We start from the raw sequence: 22,717 nt of genomic DNA on the forward strand, positions 1-22,717 counted from the left end.
TGAAACTATGTCACAGTCCACTATGTCAACATCGTCATCTTCCCGCGCTACCGCCTCAGCCGATGAATCCGGCTACGTCACTGTTATTCCTCGACGTAATCCCCCCGCCTCGGTAGAAGAAGTCCCATCAGAGGATACGGAAGATACAGGGAACTCCGTGGCGATCAGCAATGACGACGCCCCGAGTCAACGACGCGAGGCATCACCTCCATCGGTGTTGCCACAACCACCTCTTTATGGACTTTGTATTCGGAGGACGGCAAGGAAGAGTGTCCCCATTCCGGAAAGGATAGCCACCAGCTCAGCAGGACTTAGCACTGTAGGACCTAGCGGAGTGGGACCCAGCGTTGCAGGACCGAGAGCACCGCCACCACAGCAAGTTATAGGAATACCTGTTAGGCAGCCAGGTATGACCCCGGAGGAATCCCGAAGAATGTATTTGATAGCAGCGGATCTGCGCCACAGCCTCGCTGTAATAGCCGGGCAACAGGAGGTGTTGAACGAAGTGATGACAGGAATGGAAATCCTGTATGAGCATTCGACGGAGACTGCTAACACTGCTAGTGCTGCTAGACGAGAGGTTGGTCATGCGATGAAAGCATATTATGTGCTAGAACCATGTCAGGCAGGACTAGTCGCGGGCGCCCACAGAATGAAACACCCGATGTTGCTCATGTTGTAGCACAACAGCTCTTGGAAGCAATTCCAAACATTGTTACTCAAGTGACTGCAGGACTTAATGCTAACCAAGGAAGTAGTGGAGGAAACCGGGGACACAATGAAAGTGAATGCAACTACAAGTCCTTTATGGCTTGTAAACCTAAGGAGTTCCATGGAAAGGAAGGTGCGGTTGGGTTGCTAAAATGGATTGACAGCATGGAGTCGGTCCTTCACATTAGCAAATGCCTCGAGCACAACAAAGTTGAGTATGCAACTTGCCTACTCCAAGATAGGGCATTGACCTGGTGGAATACCCTAGTGCAAACCCGAGGCCGTACAGCGGCATATCAACTAACTTGGGAAGACCTTAAGAAGCTGCTGATAGAGGAGTATTGTCCCAAGGATGAACTTCAGAAGCTTGAATCCGAATTCTGGAACCATTCTATGGTTGGAACACAAATAGAGAAGTATACAGTACGATTTCATGAACTAGCAAAACTGGTACCTCACATGGTTACTCCTGAGGAGAAACGGATAGATCGTTACATCTGGGGTCTGGCACCAGAGATTCGGGGAATGGTTACCTCAGCAAACCCAACTACCATTCAAAGTGCAGTAAGTCTAGCGAATCGACTAACCAATGATGTGATAAGGATGGGAGCATCGACAAAGGAAAGCTCTAGTAACAAGAGGAAGCCAGCAAATCAGGGAGAGAAGAAATATGGAGGCAAGTCAGGGAGGAAGTAGAAAGTCTCAAGAAACTTTATGGTAAGAGCTCATGAGCAAGAACCAATGAAAACTCAGGAACAGGGAGTTGTGGAAGTGCAGGAGAGAAAGCAGTACTCAAGACCGCTTCCGAAGTGCAATAAGTGTAACTTCCATCACAAGGGAGCTTGCCCAGTGTGCCAAAACTGTAAGCAAACAGGCCATTACTCGAAGTATTGTAAGGTGAATAAGGAGGGAAAAAGGACATGTTACGAGTGCGGGAGTACTGATCATCTCCGTAGAGCATGCCCCAAACTGAACAATGGACCTGGTAACAATGGACAAGGCCAAGCCAGGCAAAACTTCCAAGGAAATCAAGTTGGACGGTCAAGAGGTGTAGCCTTTGTGATTGGTGCAGAAGAAGCTCGTCAGAACCCTGAAGTGATAACAGGTACGTTCCTCCTGAACAACCATTTTGCATCAGTAATATTCGATGTGGGAGCAGATAGGAGTTTTGTTTCTTTAGCATTTAGACCATTAATTGGCTTGAAATTGAGAAAGATGAGGAATGCTTATGCTATTGAACTTGCTGATGGTTATGAAATTAGGGCTAATGATATAATTCCTGGTTGTACTCTGAATTTAGCTGATAAACTATTTAGCATTGACCTAATTCCTATAGAGCTAGGTAGTATTGATGTGATAGTAGGAATGGATTGGTTATCCAAAAATAGAGCGGACATTGGTTGTTACGAGAAAGTCATTAGAGTGCCTCTCCCTAATGGAGAAACCCTTATCATACATGGTGAGAAACCAGGAAGAAGTTTAAACATAGTATCAAGCATGAAGATTCACAAGTACCTGAAGAAGAATTGTATTGCATTCATGGCTCACGTGCTAGAAAGAGAACCTGAAGCTAAACAACTCAAGGAGATTCCAGTGGTTCAAAACTATCCCTAAGTGTTTCCGGAGGAATTGCCCGGTTCACCCCCTCACAGGCAGGTCGAATTTCGGATAGAATTAATTCCCGGAGCGGCACCGGTAGCAAAATTGTTTCTCTGCATGGTGTACCCCTATCTATCATTTCTGATAGAGATAGTCGTTTTACATCTCGATTTTGGTGGATGTTACAGAGGGCACTAGGAACCAAGATAGATTTGAGCACAGCTTACCACCCTCAGACAGATGGGCAGACGGAGAGAACAATACAAACATTGGAAGACATGCTACGAGCGTGTGTCATTGAGCTCAAAGGAAATTGGGATACTCATTTACCTCTAATTGAGTTTTCCTAAAATAACAGTTACCACACGAGTATCCAATGTGCTCCATATGAAGCATTGTATGGACGCAAGTGTCGTTCGCCCTTATGCTGGACAGAAATCGGAGACAGACAGTTGACTAGAGTCGAACTTATCCAGGAAACATCTGACAAGATTGCTATCATCAAGGATAAACTTAAAGCTGCTAGAGATCGTCAGAAAAGTTATGCGGATAATCGTCGAAAACCATTAGAATTACAAGTAGGAGACAAGGTACTTTTAAAAGTGTCGCCTTGGAAAGGGCTTGGGTGTTTTGGTAAGAAAGGAAAACTAATCCCAAGATATGTTGGACCCTTTGAAATCCTTGAAAGGATTGGTCCGGTAGCATATAAACTTCAATTGCCCCAAGAGTTAAGCGCCATTCACGACACATTCCACGTCTCCAACCTTAAGAAATGTCTAGCTGACGAAACATTGATAGAACCCCTGGAGGAAATTAAGATCAATGATAAGCTGAACTTCGTTGAAGAACCGATAGAAATCCTTGACAGGGAGGTTAAACAACTTAAGCGGAGTAATATCCCGATTGTGAAAGTTCGATGGAACTCAAAACGCAGGCCGGAGTACACCTGGGAGCGCGAGGACTTCATAAAGGAAAAGTATCCGCAACTTTTCCCATGCGATGACAAGCGATGACATAGAATGAATTTCGGGACGAAATTCTTCTTAAGTGGGGGATACTGTGACAACTGTCAAATTCAGGTCATTCTCGGACTCATGCATCTTTATAAAAACCATTCATGCACAACATGCCATGGCCTAGTAGTATAAATTAGGTCAAAAATCTTACATAAACTAGGATCCAACTAAGGTCTAAGACTAATATACTTGATACTTACAATTCTAGTAAGTTGCTTAGCTACAATAGGAAATGCCAATACTATAATTAGAATAAAGCTTCAAGCTTTGTTATAATTGAAATAGGGTATAAAACCCTAAAAATAAATTAAAACATTCTAATTATACTTCAACATGTTGTTAAATATCAAACAATATTCCAAAAACCCTAAAGAGCCAAAAAATCCAAAGTTATAAATTATAAAGCTTAAAAACCTTATAAAATTTGGCTATAAACTTCCTAATATCAAATTGTTATTAATCAAATTATGAATTATAGTCAATGAAATAGAAATTAAATTACCAAGTATTAATCATAATTAATTAGTTAAAAACAAGATTTTTTAAATAAATCAAAAATTGCTTAAAGAATCACTTTTATAAAAATTAGATTTTTATAAAAATTAAGGAGGGATTTTTATAAAATTTGAATTGAGGAGAGAGAATGCCCTAATCCACTCAAAAATCTGGCCATTCTCCCCTCCCCATGCTCCCTCTTCCCAAAAACTTCAATCATTAAGTCAAAACCCTCACTCCACCTCTTCTTTCTCCACTCTCTTACACTCCACTCTTCACACACTTCACTCTCTTCTTCCCTATCTCTAAACTCACGAAAATCCTCTCATTTCTCTGCAAAATTTCGAGATTGTGAAGCCCTTGAAGTGTTCTTACTTCCCTCAAGATCATAACAAAGGTAAACAACACCATCTTCTTCCATAGTTACATGATTCTACTCCTTTTCTTTCTTAGTTCTCTCTTCTTTTCGGATTCTATGCCATTCCATGGCTAGAAATCTTTATATTTTCCCTTGTGGTTTGTAGATTCTCACCATAACACAATGCATGTGTAAGAGATGGTGAAAATCCGGGATCAAACCCATGCAAGGAGTGAAAAAGATGCACATATGATCATGTGGCATCAAAACATAATATTTCATGTTCTTCTCCATTTCTTTTGTGTTCATGCATGACCAAAAGCATTGAAACCATTTCTAGTAAATCTTGGATGCTCATTCATTCCATGCATGTGTTAGAAATCGGGCCTTACCAAAGACATGCATGATGTTCTTGTTGAAATACCCTAATAATGCACACAAGCAAACATGCAATCTGCCAGATTACTTTGTTCGACTTTGAACGGTCATAACTCAGTCATTTCTTAACCAAATCATGATATTCTTTTTGTATTGGTTATTTCCACGAGGTAACTTTCAAACCCAACTGGTCTTACTGTAAAATATTAAATATCCGATTTTTGGCAATTTTTATAAAAAAGATTGCGCATACAGCTCTTTTTCTGTGATCACTATTTTTGTCTTGCATAATCAATGGCCTTAAACCCAACCATAAATCTGAGGAAAAATACCTTAGAAACTTAACATATCTAGTGAATGATGGTTGAAATTTCGTGGCTTAAAACCTCACTGAATGGGCTACACAAATTCATGAATTTCAGCCACATTTACACTTCATGCATTATTGCATGCAACTTTTCTTAAATTGTTTGGAATCATTACCCTCATTTCTCTTCTGAATAAATTTTTTTACATTTTACCTTTTGAAAGCCCTTTCATGCATGAGATAATCTGGGAAATTTCAAGAGCTTTTGTTATTTCTTTGATTTATTAGAGTTATTGCTAAAACCAAGGGCATAAATCATATAAAATACTTCCATAGGTCAATAAATCCTAAATAAATTCATGGATGATACTTATGGGGAATAATGATCCCTCACCAAATTTCAGCAATTTTTGTTACAGTTTAATACGATTTCTAATTTTCTTTTGTTCAGGACATGATAAATTAGAAAACCACCTTAGAAGATGTGAAAATTTTATCTAACAATTTTCGCATACCTTACCTGTGATGGGAGACCCAGAAAAATAATTTCAACATTTTTCATCATGCCTTGCTATTTTTCCCGATTTTTGGTAATTATAATGGTTTTAAAATGGGATAAATAGTTCTGATTATCCAAAATTCAGGAAATTTTACCAGAACATCATTTTGTACAGTAGGAGGTTACATAAAAATTTTAAATATTTTGCTCTACTGTAAACTATTTTTCTCTTATTTTCTAAAATTAATTGCATTAAAATGCACTTAAATACACATAAATACCCAAAACCCGTTTATGCATTATGAAAACCACTTTTGATATTTTTCCCAGGATATTTATACTGTAAATGATGTTACAAAAATTTATGGTGATTTATTTTAACTGTTTAATATTATTTCTTTAATTAATGACTATTTAAGGGAATAAAACAAGGAAAAATACAAATAACCACTGAAAAATATCTTTTATATTTTTCCCAGCCTCTTTATGTACAATAACAGTTAATTAAAAAGTTTGGGTAATTTTGGAAACTGTTTTCTATTTATTTCAATTTTTTTTGAAATAAATGCTTAAAAATCATAAAATATAATTAAACAGCTTGGAAATCTATTTTAAAATTTTCCCAGATTAGTATTGTGTAATAACAGTTAAATAAAAAGTTTGAGAATTTTTATCCTTCGAATGCTATTTTCGTGAATTTATGTTGTAATAAGGACTTAAAAATTTGGAAAGTTTATATTCCAAGGTTGTAATTAATCGCCCGATATATAGAATTTCATTACATCAGAAAAAGTGTAACTAATTGATATAAATTCCAATACTAAAACATAAATTGGCATTTCCCTATATGTAGAGTTTAGTATATTAACATTAGATATCGACATGGAAACTCATTAGTGCGTGTGTTTAATGTCGTAGGATCCCGGGAGTAAGACGTTGGTGCATCCCGAAGTACCGCTTGTGCCTACACAAAACATCATGAGTATTCACGTACTCCCCTATTTTCGGTTTTTATGTTTTGGGGTGGAAAAGCATGTCCTAAACTACTTATGTTCGTTATATTTAATTGACTCGTATAAACTTGATTACTATATTTTGCATATTGTGAGTATTCACGCACTCTCCTATTTTCAGTTTTATGTTTTGGGGTGGAAAAGCATGTCCAGAAAAACTATTATTTGTATGTTGTATTTAAATTGATTTGTATCAAACACGATTGCTATTGTATTGCTATGTTTCTCTATGTATGTCTATGCAACACGGAACATGAGAACTTATCGTACTAAGGCCCTTCCCTTATCTCTAACCATTAACTCTTTGAGCCAATGGTCATTATGGATAGCGCTATTAGGAATTGACAACTCCTCACTCGCCCGAATCGTTGGAGTGCATGATACCATATTCATCTATGGAACGATAAGCATAGATCTCGATAGGGCTTCAGTCATAGGTTTGGTTGAGACTCATTGTTTGCTCATACACATACAAACTCGTTTCTCGTTATAGCAATAAACTTGTATTCATTAATAGCAATCAACTATGTTTATCATTAAAGCAATGTACTTGTATTTACGAAAAGCCTTATTTCAAGCTCGATTTTATAAACTTGTGAACTCACCAACTATTTTCATAGTTGACGCTAGTTTTACATGCTTTTTCAGGAAATCATTAGTAAGTGAATGTAAAGATTCATCATCATAGAGCATGCTGCATCGTGTTGAAGCTATTATGAAGTTATATTTTGATTAATGTTGTTTTGGAAAAACTTGTACTTTGTTTCTTTTAAGCTATGGGTTGTAAACTTTTAAATACTGCTATGGTGATGTATCTTTATCTTTTGCAATGAAACCGTTATCGCTGTCATACCTTGCATTTCCGCTTTAGCGGGGTGTGACAGAAGTGGTATCAGAGCTAAAGTTATAGAGAACATCGGTTTTTCTTTAAGAAAACACAACCTATAACTAAAACTTACAAAGAAATTCTTTTTACATCAAACATATTACTAGTATAATTAGGTCGGGAGTTGTATTATTGGACCTCGATTAAACATAGCCTGATCACCTATGTTTAATTAAGAAAAGATTTATACAAAGCTTGAGCTAATTATAATGGGAATATGTTCAACAAAAATATTTGAGAAAACTTTATTTCAAAATTTCAAAAGGTTAATTTTGGTGTGTGTAAGCATTGCATATTATAGGCATGCATTGTCATTTATTTCATATCTCATTGAAACTATGTCACAGTCCACTATGTCAACATCGTCATCTTCCCGCGCTACCGCCTCAGCCGATGAATCCGGCTACGTCACTGTTATTCCTCGACGTAATCCCCCCGCCTCGGTAGAAGAAGTCCCATCAGAGGATACGGAAGATACAGGGAACTCCGTGGCGATCAGCAATGACGACGCCCCGAGTCAACGACGCGAGGCATCACCTCCATCGGTGTTGCCACAACCACCTCTTTATGGACTTTGTATTCGGAGGACGGCAAGGAAGAGTGTCCCCATTCCGGAAAGGATAGCCACCAGCTCAGCAGGACTTAGCACTGTAGGACCTAGCGGAGTGGGACCCAGCGTTGCAGGACCGAGAGCACCGCCACCACAGCAAGTTATAGGAATACCTGTTAGGCAGCCAGGTATGACCCCGGAGGAATCCCGAAGAATGTATTTGATAGCAGCGGATCTGCGCCACAGCCTCGCTGTAATAGCCGGGCAACAGGAGGTGTTGAACGAAGTGATGACAGGAATGGAAATCCTGTATGAGCATTCGACGGAGACTGCTAACACTGCTAGTGCTGCTAGACGAGAGGTTGGTCATGCGATGAAAGCATATTATGTGCTAGAACCATGTCAGGCAGGACTAGTCGCGGGCGCCCACAGAATGAAACACCCGATGTTGCTCATGTTGTAGCACAACAGCTCTTGGAAGCAATTCCAAACATTGTTACTCAAGTGACTGCAGGACTTAATGCTAACCAAGGAAGTAGTGGAGGAAACCGGGGACACAATGAAAGTGAATGCAACTACAAGTCCTTTATGGCTTGTAAACCTAAGGAGTTCCATGGAAAGGAAGGTGCGGTTGGGTTGCTAAAATGGATTGACAGCATGGAGTCGGTCCTTCACATTAGCAAATGCCTCGAGCACAACAAAGTTGAGTATGCAACTTGCCTACTCCAAGATAGGGCATTGACCTGGTGGAATACCCTAGTGCAAACCCGAGGCCGTACAGCGGCATATCAACTAACTTGGGAAGACCTTAAGAAGCTGCTGATAGAGGAGTATTGTCCCAAGGATGAACTTCAGAAGCTTGAATCCGAATTCTGGAACCATTCTATGGTTGGAACACAAATAGAGAAGTATACAGTACGATTTCATGAACTAGCAAAACTGGTACCTCACATGGTTACTCCTGAGGAGAAACGGATAGATCGTTACATCTGGGGTCTGGCACCAGAGATTCGGGGAATGGTTACCTCAGCAAACCCAACTACCATTCAAAGTGCAGTAAGTCTAGCGAATCGACTAACCAATGATGTGATAAGGATGGGAGCATCGACAAAGGAAAGCTCTAGTAACAAGAGGAAGCCAGCAAATCAGGGAGAGAAGAAATATGGAGGCAAGTCAGGGAGGAAGTAGAAAGTCTCAAGAAACTTTATGGTAAGAGCTCATGAGCAAGAACCAATGAAAACTCAGGAACAGGGAGTTGTGGAAGTGCAGGAGAGAAAGCAGTACTCAAGACCGCTTCCGAAGTGCAATAAGTGTAACTTCCATCACAAGGGAGCTTGCCCAGTGTGCCAAAACTGTAAGCAAACAGGCCATTACTCGAAGTATTGTAAGGTGAATAAGGAGGGAAAAAGGACATGTTACGAGTGCGGGAGTACTGATCATCTCCGTAGAGCATGCCCCAAACTGAACAATGGACCTGGTAACAATGGACAAGGCCAAGCCAGGCAAAACTTCCAAGGAAATCAAGTTGGACGGTCAAGAGGTGTAGCCTTTGTGATTGGTGCAGAAGAAGCTCGTCAGAACCCTGAAGTGATAACAGGTACGTTCCTCCTGAACAACCATTTTGCATCAGTAATATTCGATGTGGGAGCAGATAGGAGTTTTGTTTCTTTAGCATTTAGACCATTAATTGGCTTGAAATTGAGAAAGATGAGGAATGCTTATGCTATTGAACTTGCTGATGGTTATGAAATTAGGGCTAATGATATAATTCCTGGTTGTACTCTGAATTTAGCTGATAAACTATTTAGCATTGACCTAATTCCTATAGAGCTAGGTAGTATTGATGTGATAGTAGGAATGGATTGGTTATCCAAAAATAGAGCGGACATTGGTTGTTACGAGAAAGTCATTAGAGTGCCTCTCCCTAATGGAGAAACCCTTATCATACATGGTGAGAAACCAGGAAGAAGTTTAAACATAGTATCAAGCATGAAGATTCACAAGTACCTGAAGAAGAATTGTATTGCATTCATGGCTCACGTGCTAGAAAGAGAACCTGAAGCTAAACAACTCAAGGAGATTCCAGTGGTTCAAAACTATCCCTAAGTGTTTCCGGAGGAATTGCCCGGTTCACCCCCTCACAGGCAGGTCGAATTTCGGATAGAATTAATTCCCGGAGCGGCACCGGTAGCAAAATTGTTTCTCTGCATGGTGTACCCCTATCTATCATTTCTGATAGAGATAGTCGTTTTACATCTCGATTTTGGTGGATGTTACAGAGGGCACTAGGAACCAAGATAGATTTGAGCACAGCTTACCACCCTCAGACAGATGGGCAGACGGAGAGAACAATACAAACATTGGAAGACATGCTACGAGCGTGTGTCATTGAGCTCAAAGGAAATTGGGATACTCATTTACCTCTAATTGAGTTTTCCTAAAATAACAGTTACCACACGAGTATCCAATGTGCTCCATATGAAGCATTGTATGGACGCAAGTGTCGTTCGCCCTTATGCTGGACAGAAATCGGAGACAGACAGTTGACTAGAGTCGAACTTATCCAGGAAACATCTGACAAGATTGCTATCATCAAGGATAAACTTAAAGCTGCTAGAGATCGTCAGAAAAGTTATGCGGATAATCGTCGAAAACCATTAGAATTACAAGTAGGAGACAAGGTACTTTTAAAAGTGTCGCCTTGGAAAGGGCTTGGGTGTTTTGGTAAGAAAGGAAAACTAATCCCAAGATATGTTGGACCCTTTGAAATCCTTGAAAGGATTGGTCCGGTAGCATATAAACTTCAATTGCCCCAAGAGTTAAGCGCCATTCACGACACATTCCACGTCTCCAACCTTAAGAAATGTCTAGCTGACGAAACATTGATAGTACCCCTGGAGGAAATTAAGATCAATGATAAGCTGAACTTCGTTGAAGAACCGATAGAAATCCTTGACAGGGAGGTTAAACAACTTAAGCGGAGTAATATCCCGATTGTGAAAGTTCGATGGAACTCAAAACGCAGGCCGGAGTACACCTGGGAGCGCGAGGACTTCATAAAGGAAAAGTATCCGCAACTTTTCCCATGCGATGACAAGCGATGACATAGAATGAATTTCGGGACGAAATTCTTCTTAAGTGGGGGATACTGTGACAACTGTCAAATTCAGGTCATTCTCGGACTCATGCATCTTTATAAAAACCATTCATGCACAACATGCCATGGCCTAGTAGTATAAATTAGGTCAAAAATCTTACATAAACTAGGATCCAACTAAGGTCTAAGACTAATATACTTGATACTTACAATTCTAGTAAGTTGCTTAGCTACAATAGGAAATGCCAATACTATAATTAGAATAAAGCTTCAAGCTTTGTTATAATTGAAATAGGGTATAAAACCCTAAAAATAAATTAAAACATTCTAATTATACTTCAACATGTTGTTAAATATCAAACAATATTCCAAAAACCCTAAAGAGCCAAAAAATCCAAAGTTATAAATTATAAAGCTTAAAAACCTTATAAAATTTGGCTATAAACTTCCTAATATCAAATTGTTATTAATCAAATTATGAATTATAGTCAATGAAATAGAAATTAAATTACCAAGTATTAATCATAATTAATTAGTTAAAAACAAGATTTTTTAAATAAATCAAAAATTGCTTAAAGAATCACTTTTATAAAAATTAGATTTTTATAAAAATTAAGGAGGGATTTTTATAAAATTTGAATTGAGGAGAGAGAATGCCCTAATCCACTCAAAAATCTGGCCATTCTCCCCTCCCCATGCTCCCTCTTCCCAAAAACTTCAATCATTAAGTCAAAACCCTCACTCCACCTCTTCTTTCTCCACTCTCTTACACTCCACTCTTCACACACTTCACTCTCTTCTTCCCTATCTCTAAACTCACGAAAATCCTCTCATTTCTCTGCAAAATTTCGAGATTGTGAAGCCCTTGAAGTGTTCTTACTTCCCTCAAGATCATAACAAAGGTAAACAACACCATCTTCTTCCATAGTTACATGATTCTACTCCTTTTCTTTCTTAGTTCTCTCTTCTTTTCGGATTCTATGCCATTCCATGGCTAGAAATCTTTATATTTTCCCTTGTGGTTTGTAGATTCTCACCATAACACAATGCATGTGTAAGAGATGGTGAAAATCCGGGATCAAACCCATGCAAGGAGTGAAAAAGATGCACATATGATCATGTGGCATCAAAACATAATATTTCATGTTCTTCTCCATTTCTTTTGTGTTCATGCATGACCAAAAGCATTGAAACCATTTCTAGTAAATCTTGGATGCTCATTCATTCCATGCATGTGTTAGAAATCGGGCCTTACCAAAGACATGCATGATGTTCTTGTTGAAATACCCTAATAATGCACACAAGCAAACATGCAATCTGCCAGATTACTTTGTTCGACTTTGAACGGTCATAACTCAGTCATTTCTTAACCAAATCATGATATTCTTTTTGTATTGGTTATTTCCACGAGGTAACTTTCAAACCCAACTGGTCTTACTGTAAAATATTAAATATCCGATTTTTGGCAATTTTTATAAAAAAGATTGCGCATACAGCTCTTTTTCTGTGATCACTATTTTTGTCTTGCATAATCAATGGCCTTAAACCCAACCATAAATCTGAGGAAAAATACCTTAGAAACTTAACATATCTAGTGAATGATGGTTGAAATTTCGTGGCTTAAAACCTCACTGAATGGGCTACACAAATTCATGAATTTCAGCCACATTTACACTTCATGCATTATTGCATGCAACTTTTCTTAAATTGTTTGGAATCATTACCCTCATTTCTCTTCTGAATAAATTTTTTTACATTTTACCTTTTGAAAGCCCTTTCATGCATGAGATAATCTGGGAAATTTCAAGAGCTTTTGTTATTTCTTTGATTTATTAGAGTTATTGCTAAAACCAAGGGCATAAATCATATAAAATACTTCCATAGGTCAATAAATCCTAAATAAATTCATGGATGATACTTATGGGGAATAATGACCCCTCACCAAATTTCAGCAATTTTTGTTACTGTTTAATACGATTTCTAATTTTCTTTTGTTCAGGACATGATAAATTAGAAAACCACCTTAGAAGATGTGAAAATTTTATCTAACAATTTTCGCATACCTTACCTGTGATGGGAGACCCAGAAAAATAATTTCAACATTTTTCATCATGCCTTGCTATTTTTCCCGATTTTTGGTAATTATAATGGTTTTAAAATGGGATAAATAGTTCTGATTATCCAAAATTCAGGAAATTTTACCAGAACATCATGTTGTACAGTAGGAGGTTACATAAAAATTTTGAATATTTTTCTCTACTGTAAACTATTTTTCTCTTATTTTCTAAAATTAATTGCATTAAAATGCACTTAAATACACATAAATACCCAAAACCCGTTTATGCATTATGAAAACCACTTTTGATATTTTTCCCAGGATATTTATACTGTAAATGATGTTACAAAAATTTATGGTGATTTATTTTAACTGTTTAATATTATTTCTTTAATTAATGACTATTTAAGGGAATAAAACAAGGAAAAATACAAATAACCACTGAAAAATATCTTTTATATTTTTCCCAGCCTCTTTATGTACAATAACAGTTAATTAAAAAGTTTGGGTAATTTTGGAAACTGTTTTCTATTTATTTCAATTTTTTTTGAAATAAATGCTTAAAAATCATAAAATATAATTAAACAGCTTGGAAATCTATTTTAAAATTTTCCCAGATTAGTATTGTGTAATAACAGTTAAATAAAAAGTTTGAGAATTTTTATCCTTCGAATGCTATTTTCGTGAATTTATGTTGTAATAAGGACTTAAAAATTTGGAAAGTTTATATTCCAAGGTTGTAATTAATCGCCCGATATATAGAATTTCATTACATCAGAAAAAGTGTAACTAATTGATATAAATTCCAATACTAAAACATAAATTGGCATTTCCCTATATGTAGAGTTTAGTATATTAACATTAGATATCGACATGGAAACTCATTAGTGCGTGTGTTTGATGTCGTAGGATCCCGGGAGTAAGACGTTGGTGCATCCCGAAGTACCGCTTGTGCCTACACAAAACATCATGAGTATTCACGTACTCCCCTATTTTCGGTTTTTATGTTTTGGGGTGGAAAAGCATGTCCTAAACTACTTATGTTCGTTATATTTAATTGACTCGTATAAACTTGATTACTATATTTTGCATATTGTGAGTATTCACGCACTCTCCTATTTTCAGTTTTATGTTTTGGGGTGGAAAAGCATGTCCAGAAAAACTATTATTTGTATGTTGTATTTAAATTGATTTGTATCAAACACGATTGCTATTGTATTGCTATGTTTCTCTATGTATGTCTATGCAACACGGAACATGAGAACTTATCGTACTAAGGCCCTTCCCTTATCTCTAACCATTAACTCTTTGAGCCAATGGTCATTATGGATAGCGCTATTAGGAATTGACAACTCCTCACTCGCCCGAATCGTTGGAGTGCATGATACCATATTCATCTATGGAACGATAAGCATAGATCTCGATAGGGCTTCAGTCATAGGTTTGGTTGAGACTCATTGTTTGCTCATACACATACAAACTCGTTTCTCGTTATAGCAATAAACTTGTATTCATTAATAGCAATCAACTATGTTTATCATTAAAGCAATGTACTTGTATTTACGAAAAGCCTTATTTCAAGCTCGATTTTATAAACTTGTGAACTCACCAACTATTTTCATAGTTGACGCTCGTTTTACATGCTTTTTCAGGAAATCATTAGTAAGTGAATGTAAAGATTCATCATCATAGAGCATGCTGCATCGTGTTGAAGCTATTATGAAGTTATATTTTGATTAATGTTGTTTTGGAAAAACTTGTACTTTGTTTCTTTTAAGCTATGGGTTGTAAACTTTTAAATACTGCTATGGTGATGTATCTTTATCTTTTGCAATGAAACCGTTATCGCTGTCATACCTTGCGTTTCCGCTTTAGCGGGGTGTGACAGAAGTGGTATCAGAGCTAAAGTTATAGAGAACATCGGTTTTTCTTTAAGAAAACACAACCTATAACTAAAACTTACAAAGAAATTCTTTTTACATCAAACATATTACTAGTATAATTAGGTCGGGAGTTGTATTATTGGACCTCGATTAAACATAGCCTGATCACCTATGTTTAATTAAGAAAAGATTTATACAAAGCTTGAGCTAATTATAATGGGAATATGTTCAACAAAAATATTTGAGAAAACTTTATTTCAAAATTTCAAAAGGTTAATTTTGGTGTGTGTAAGCATTGCATATTATAGGCATGCATTGTCATTTATTTCATATCTCATTGAAACTATGTCACAGTCCACTATGTCAACATCGTCATCTTCCCGCGCTACCGCCTCAGCCGATGAATCCGGCTACGTCACTGTTATTCCTCGACGTAATCCCCCCGCCTCGGTAGAAGAAGTCCCATCAGAGGATACGGAAGATACAGGGAACTCCGTGGCGATCAGCAATGACGACGCCCCGAGTCAACGACGCGAGGCATCACCTCCATCGGTGTTGCCACAACCACCTCTTTATGGACTTTGTATTCGGAGGACGGCAAGGAAGAGTGTCCCCATTCCGGAAAGGATAGCCACCAGCTCAGCAGGACTTAGCACTGTAGGACCTAGCGGAGTGGGACCCAGCGTTGCAGGACCGAGAGCACCGCCACCACAGCAAGTTATAGGAATACCTGTTAGGCAGCCAGGTATGACCCCGGAGGAATCCCGAAGAATGTATTTGATAGCAGCGGATCTGCGCCACAGCCTCGCTGTAATAGCCGGGCAACAGGAGGTGTTGAACGAAGTGATGACAGGAATGGAAATCCTGTATGAGCATTCGACGGAGACTGCTAACACTGCTAGTGCTGCTAGACGAGAGGTTGGTCATGCGATGAAAGCATATTATGTGCTAGAACCATGTCAGGCAGGACTAGTCGCGGGCGCCCACAGAATGAAACACCCGATGTTGCTCATGTTGTAGCACAACAGCTCTTGGAAGCAATTCCAAACATTGTTACTCAAGTGACTGCAGGACTTAATGCTAACCAAGGAAGTAGTGGAGGAAACCGGGGACACAATGAAAGTGAATGCAACTACAAGTCCTTTATGGCTTGTAAACCTAAGGAGTTCCATGGAAAGGAAGGTGCGGTTGGGTTGCTAAAATGGATTGACAGCATGGAGTCGGTCCTTCACATTAGCAAATGCCTCGAGCACAACAAAGTTGAGTATGCAACTTGCCTACTCCAAGATAGGGCATTGACCTGGTGGAATACCCTAGTGCAAACCCGAGGCCGTACAGCGGCATATCAACTAACTTGGGAAGACCTTAAGAAGCTGCTGATAGAGGAGTATTGTCCCAAGGATGAACTTCAGAAGCTTGAATCCGAATTCTGGAACCATTCTATGGTTGGAACACAAATAGAGAAGTATACAGTACGATTTCATGAACTAGCAAAACTGGTACCTCACATGGTTACTCCTGAGGAGAAACGGATAGATCGTTACATCTGGGGTCTGGCACCAGAGATTCGGGGAATGGTTACCTCAGCAAACCCAACTACCATTCAAAGTGCAGTAAGTCTAGCGAATCGACTAACCAATGATGTGATAAGGATGGGAGCATCGACAAAGGAAAGCTCTAGTAACAAGAGGAAGCCAGCAAATCAGGGAGAGAAGAAATATGGAGGCAAGTCAGGGAGGAAGTAGAAAGTCTCAAGAAACTTTATGGTAAGAGCTCATGAGCAAGAACCAATGAAAACTCAGGAACAGGGAGTTGTGGAAGTGCAGGAGAGAAAGCAGTACTCAAGACCGCTTCCGAAGTGCAATAAGTGTAACTTCCATCACAAGGGAGCTTGCCCAGTGTGCCAAAACTGTAAGCAAACAGGCCATTACTCGAAGTATTGTAAGGTGAATAAGGAGGGAAAAAGGACATGTTACGAGTGCGGGAGTACTGATCATCTCCGTAGAGCATGCCCCAAACTGAACAATGGACCTGGTAACAATGGACAAGGCCAAGCCAGGCAAAACTTCCAAGGAAATCAAGTTGGACGGTCAAGAGGTGTAGCCTTTGTGATTGGTGCAGAAGAAGCTCGTCAGAACCCTGAAGTGATAACAGGTACGTTCCTCCTGAACAACCATTTTGCATCAGTAATATTCGATGTGGGAGCAGATAGGAGTTTTGTTTCTTTAGCATTTAGACCATTAATTGGCTTGAAATTGAGAAAGATGAGGAATGCTTATGCTATTGAACTTGCTGATGGTTATGAAATTAGGGCTAATGATATAATTCCTGGTTGTACTCTGAATTTAGCTGATAAACTATTTAGCATTGACCTAATTCCTATAGAGCTAGGTAGTATTGATGTGATAGTAGGAATGGATTGGTTATCCAAAAATAGAGCGGACATTGGTTGTTACGAGAAAGTCATTAGAGTGCCTCTCCCTAATGGAGAAACCCTTATCATACATGGTGAGAAACCAGGAAGAAGTTTAAACATAGTATCAAGCATGAAGATTCACAAGTACCTGAAGAAGAATTGTATTGCATTCATGGCTCACGTGCTAGAAAGAGAACCTGAAGCTAAACAACTCAAGGAGATTCCAGTGGTTCAAAACTATCCCTAAGTGTTTCCGGAGGAATTGCCCGGTTCACCCCCTCACAGGCAGGTCGAATTTCGGATAGAATTAATTCCCGGAGCGGCACCGGTAGCAAAATTGTTTCTCTGCATGGTGTACCCCTATCTATCATTTCTGATAGAGATAGTCGTTTTACATCTCGATTTTGGTGGATGTTACAGAGGGCACTAGGAACCAAGATAGATTTGAGCACAGCTTACCACCCTCAGACAGATGGGCAGACGGAGAGAACAATACAAACATTGGAAGACATGCTACGAGCGTGTGTCATTGAGCTCAAAGGAAATTGGGATACTCATTTACCTCTAATTGAGTTTTCCTAAAATAACAGTTACCACACGAGTATCCAATGTGCTCCATATGAAGCATTGTATGGACGCAAGTGTCGTTCGCCCTTATGCTGGACAGAAATCGGAGACAGACAGTTGACTAGAGTCGAACTTATCCAGGAAACATCTGACAAGATTGCTATCATCAAGGATAAACTTAAAGCTGCTAGAGATCGTCAGAAAAGTTATGCGGATAATCGTCGAAAACCATTAGAATTACAAGTAGGAGACAAGGTACTTTTAAAAGTGTCGCCTTGGAAAGGGCTTGGGTGTTTTGGTAAGAAAGGAAAACTAATCCCAAGATATGTTGGACCCTTTGAAATCCTTGAAAGGATTGGTCCGGTAGCATATAAACTTCAATTGCCCCAAGAGTTAAGCGCCATTCACGACACATTCCACGTCTCCAACCTTAAGAAATGTCTAGCTGACGAAACATTGATAGTACCCCTGGAGGAAATTAAGATCAATGATAAGCTGAACTTCGTTGAAGAACCGATAGAAATCCTTGACAGGGAGGTTAAACAACTTAAGCGGAGTAATATCCCGATTGTGAAAGTTCGATGGAACTCAAAACGCAGGCCGGAGTACACCTGGGAGCGCGAGGACTTCATAAAGGAAAAGTATCCGCAACTTTTCCCATGCGATGACAAGCGATGACATAGAATGAATTTCGGGACGAAATTCTTCTTAAGTGGGGGATACTGTGACAACTGTCAAATTCAGGTCATTCTCGGACTCATGCATCTTTATAAAAACCATTCATGCACAACATGCCATGGCCTAGTAGTATAAATTAGGTCAAAAATCTTACATAAACTAGGATCCAACTAAGGTCTAAGACTAATATACTTGATACTTACAATTCTAGTAAGTTGCTTAGCTACAATAGGAAATGCCAATACTATAATTAGAATAAAGCTTCAAGCTTTGTTATAATTGAAATAGGGTATAAAACCCTAAAAATAAATTAAAACATTCTAATTATACTTCAACATGTTGTTAAATATCAAACAATATTCCAAAAACCCTAAAGAGCCAAAAAATCCAAAGTTATAAATTATAAAGCTTAAAAACCTTATAAAATTTGGCTATAAACTTCCTAATATCAAATTGTTATTAATCAAATTATGAATTATAGTCAATGAAATAGAAATTAAATTACCAAGTATTAATCATAATTAATTAGTTAAAAACAAGATTTTTTAAATAAATCAAAAATTGCTTAAAGAATCACTTTTATAAAAATTAGATTTTTATAAAAATTAAGGAGGGATTTTTATAAAATTTGAATTGAGGAGAGAGAATGCCCTAATCCACTCAAAAATCTGGCCATTCTCCCCTCCCCATGCTCCCTCTTCCCAAAAACTTCAATCATTAAGTCAAAACCCTCACTCCACCTCTTCTTTCTCCACTCTCTTACACTCCACTCTTCACACACTTCACTCTCTTCTTCCCTATCTCTAAACTCACGAAAATCCTCTCATTTCTCTGCAAAATTTCGAGATTGTGAAGCCCTTGAAGTGTTCTTACTTCCCTCAAGATCATAACAAAGGTAAACAACACCATCTTCTTCCATAGTTACATGATTCTACTCCTTTTCTTTCTTAGTTCTCTCTTCTTTTCGGATTCTATGCCATTCCATGGCTAGAAATCTTTATATTTTCCCTTGTGGTTTGTAGATTCTCACCATAACACAATGCATGTGTAAGAGATGGTGAAAATCCGGGATCAAACCCATGCAAGGAGTGAAAAAGATGCACATATGATCATGTGGCATCAAAACATAATATTTCATGTTCTTCTCCATTTCTTTTGTGTTCATGCATGACCAAAAGCATTGAAACCATTTCTAGTAAATCTTGGATGCTCATTCATTCCATGCATGTGTTAGAAATCGGGCCTTACCAAAGACATGCATGATGTTCTTGTTGAAATACCCTAATAATGCACACAAGCAAACATGCAATCTGCCAGATTACTTTGTTCGACTTTGAACGGTCATAACTCAGTCATTTCTTAACCAAATCATGATATTCTTTTTGTATTGGTTATTTCCACGAGGTAACTTTCAAACCCAACTGGTCTTACTGTAAAATATTAAATATCCGATTTTTGGCAATTTTTATAAAAAAGATTGCGCATACAGCTCTTTTTCTGTGATCACTATTTTTGTCTTGCATAATCAATGGCCTTAAACCCAACCATAAATCTGAGGAAAAATACCTTAGAAACTTAACATATCTAGTGAATGATGGTTGAAATTTCGTGGCTTAAAACCTCACTGAATGGGCTACACAAATTCATGAATTTCAGCCACATTTACACTTCATGCATTATTGCATGCAACTTTTCTTAAATTGTTTGGAATCATTACCCTCATTTCTCTTCTGAATAAATTTTTTTACATTTTACCTTTTGAAAGCCCTTTCATGCATGAGATAATCTGGGAAATTTCAAGAGCTTTTGTTATTTCTTTGATTTATTAGAGTTATTGCTAAAACCAAGGGCATAAATCATATAAAATACTTCCATAGGTCAATAAATCCTAAATAAATTCATGGATGATACTTATGGGGAATAATGACCCCTCACCAAATTTCAGCAATTTTTGTTACTGTTTAATACGATTTCTAATTTTCTTTTGTTCAGGACATGATAAATTAGAAAACCACCTTAGAAGATGTGAAAATTTTATCTAACAATTTTCGCATACCTTACCTGTGATGGGAGACCCAGAAAAATAATTTCAACATTTTTCATCATGCCTTGCTATTTTTCCCGATTTTTGGTAATTATAATGGTTTTAAAATGGGATAAATAGTTCTGATTATCCAAAATTCAGGAAATTTTACCAGAACATCATGTTGTACAGTAGGAGGTTACATAAAAATTTTGAATATTTTTCTCTACTGTAAACTATTTTTCTCTTATTTTCTAAAATTAATTGCATTAAAATGCACTTAAATACACATAAATACCCAAAACCCGTTTATGCATTATGAAAACCACTTTTGATATTTTTCCCAGGATATTTATACTGTAAATGATGTTACAAAAATTTATGGTGATTTATTTTAACTGTTTAATATTATTTCTTTAATTAATGACTATTTAAGGGAATAAAACAAGGAAAAATACAAATAACCACTGAAAAATATCTTTTATATTTTTCCCAGCCTCTTTATGTACAATAACAGTTAATTAAAAAGTTTGGGTAATTTTGGAAACTGTTTTCTATTTATTTCAATTTTTTTTGAAATAAATGCTTAAAAATCATAAAATATAATTAAACAGCTTGGAAATCTATTTTAAAATTTTCTCAGATTAGTATTGTGTAATAACAGTTAAATAAAAAGTTTGAGAATTTTTATCCTTCGAATGCTATTTTCGTGAATTTATGTTGTAATAAGGACTTAAAAATTTGGAAAGTTTATATTCCAAGGTTGTAATTAATCGCCCGATATATAGAATTTCATTACATCAGAAAAAGTGTAACTAATTGATATAAATTCCAATACTAAAACATAAATTGGCATTTCCCTATATGTATAGTTTAGTATATTAACATTAGATATCGACATGGAAACTCACTAGTGCGTGTGTTTGATGTCGTAGGATCCCGGGAGTAAGACGTTGGTGCATCCCGAAGTACCGCTTGTGCCTACACAAAACATCATGAGTATTCACGTACTCCCCTATTTTCGGTTTTTATGTTTTGGGGTGGAAAAGCATGTCCTAAACTACTTATGTTCGTTATATTTAATTGACTCGTATAAACTTGATTACTATATTTTGCATATTGTGAGTATTCACGCACTCCCCTATTTTCAGTTTTATGTTTTGGGGTGGAAAAGCATGTCCAGAAAAACTATTATTTGTATGTTGTATTTAAATTGATTTGTATCAAACACGATTGCTATTGTATTGCTATGTTTCTCTATGTATGTCTATGCAACACGGAACATGAGAACTTATCGTACTAAGGCCCTTCCCTTATCTCTAACCATTAACTCTTTGAGCCAATGGTCATTATGAATAGCGCTATTAGGAATTGACAACTCCTCACTCGCCCGAATCGTTGGAGTGCATGATACCATATTCATCTATGGAACGATAAGCATAGATCTCGATAGGGCTTCAGTCATAGGTTTGGTTGAGACTCATTGTTTGCTCATACACATACAAACTCGTTTCTCGTTATAGCAATAAACTTGTATTCATTAATAGCAATCAACTATGTTTATCATTAAAGCAATGTACTTGTATTTACGAAAAGCCTTATTTCAAGCTCGATTTTATAAACTTGTGAACTCACCAACTATTTTCATAGTTGACGCTCGTTTTACATGCTTTTTCAGGAAATCATTAGTAAGTGAATGTAAAGATTCATCATCATAGAGCATGCTGCATCGTGTTGAAGCTATTATGAAGTTATATTTTGATTAATGTTGTTTTGGAAAAACTTGTACTTTGTTTCTTTTAAGCTATGGGTTGTAAACTTTTAAATACTGCTATGGTGATGTATCTTTATCTTTTGCAATGAAACCGTTATCGCTGTCATACCTTGCGTTTCCGCTTTAGCGGGGTGTGACAGAAGTGGTATCAGAGCTAAAGTTATAGAGAACATCGGTTTTTCTTTAAGAAAACACAACCTATAACTAAAACTTACAAAGAAATTCTTTTTACATCAAACATATTACTAGTATAATTAGGTCGGGAGTTGTATTATTGGACCTCGATTAAACATAGCCTGATCACCTATGTTTAATTAAGAAAAGATTTATACAAAGCTTGAGCTAATTATAATGGGAATATGTTCAACAAAAATATTTGAGAAAACTTTATTTCAAAATTTCAAAAGGTTA

Source organism: Lactuca sativa, chromosome 1, assembly GCF_002870075.4.
Source record: "Lactuca sativa cultivar Salinas chromosome 1, Lsat_Salinas_v11, whole genome shotgun sequence".
NCBI lineage: Eukaryota > Viridiplantae > Streptophyta > Magnoliopsida > Asterales > Asteraceae > Lactuca > Lactuca sativa.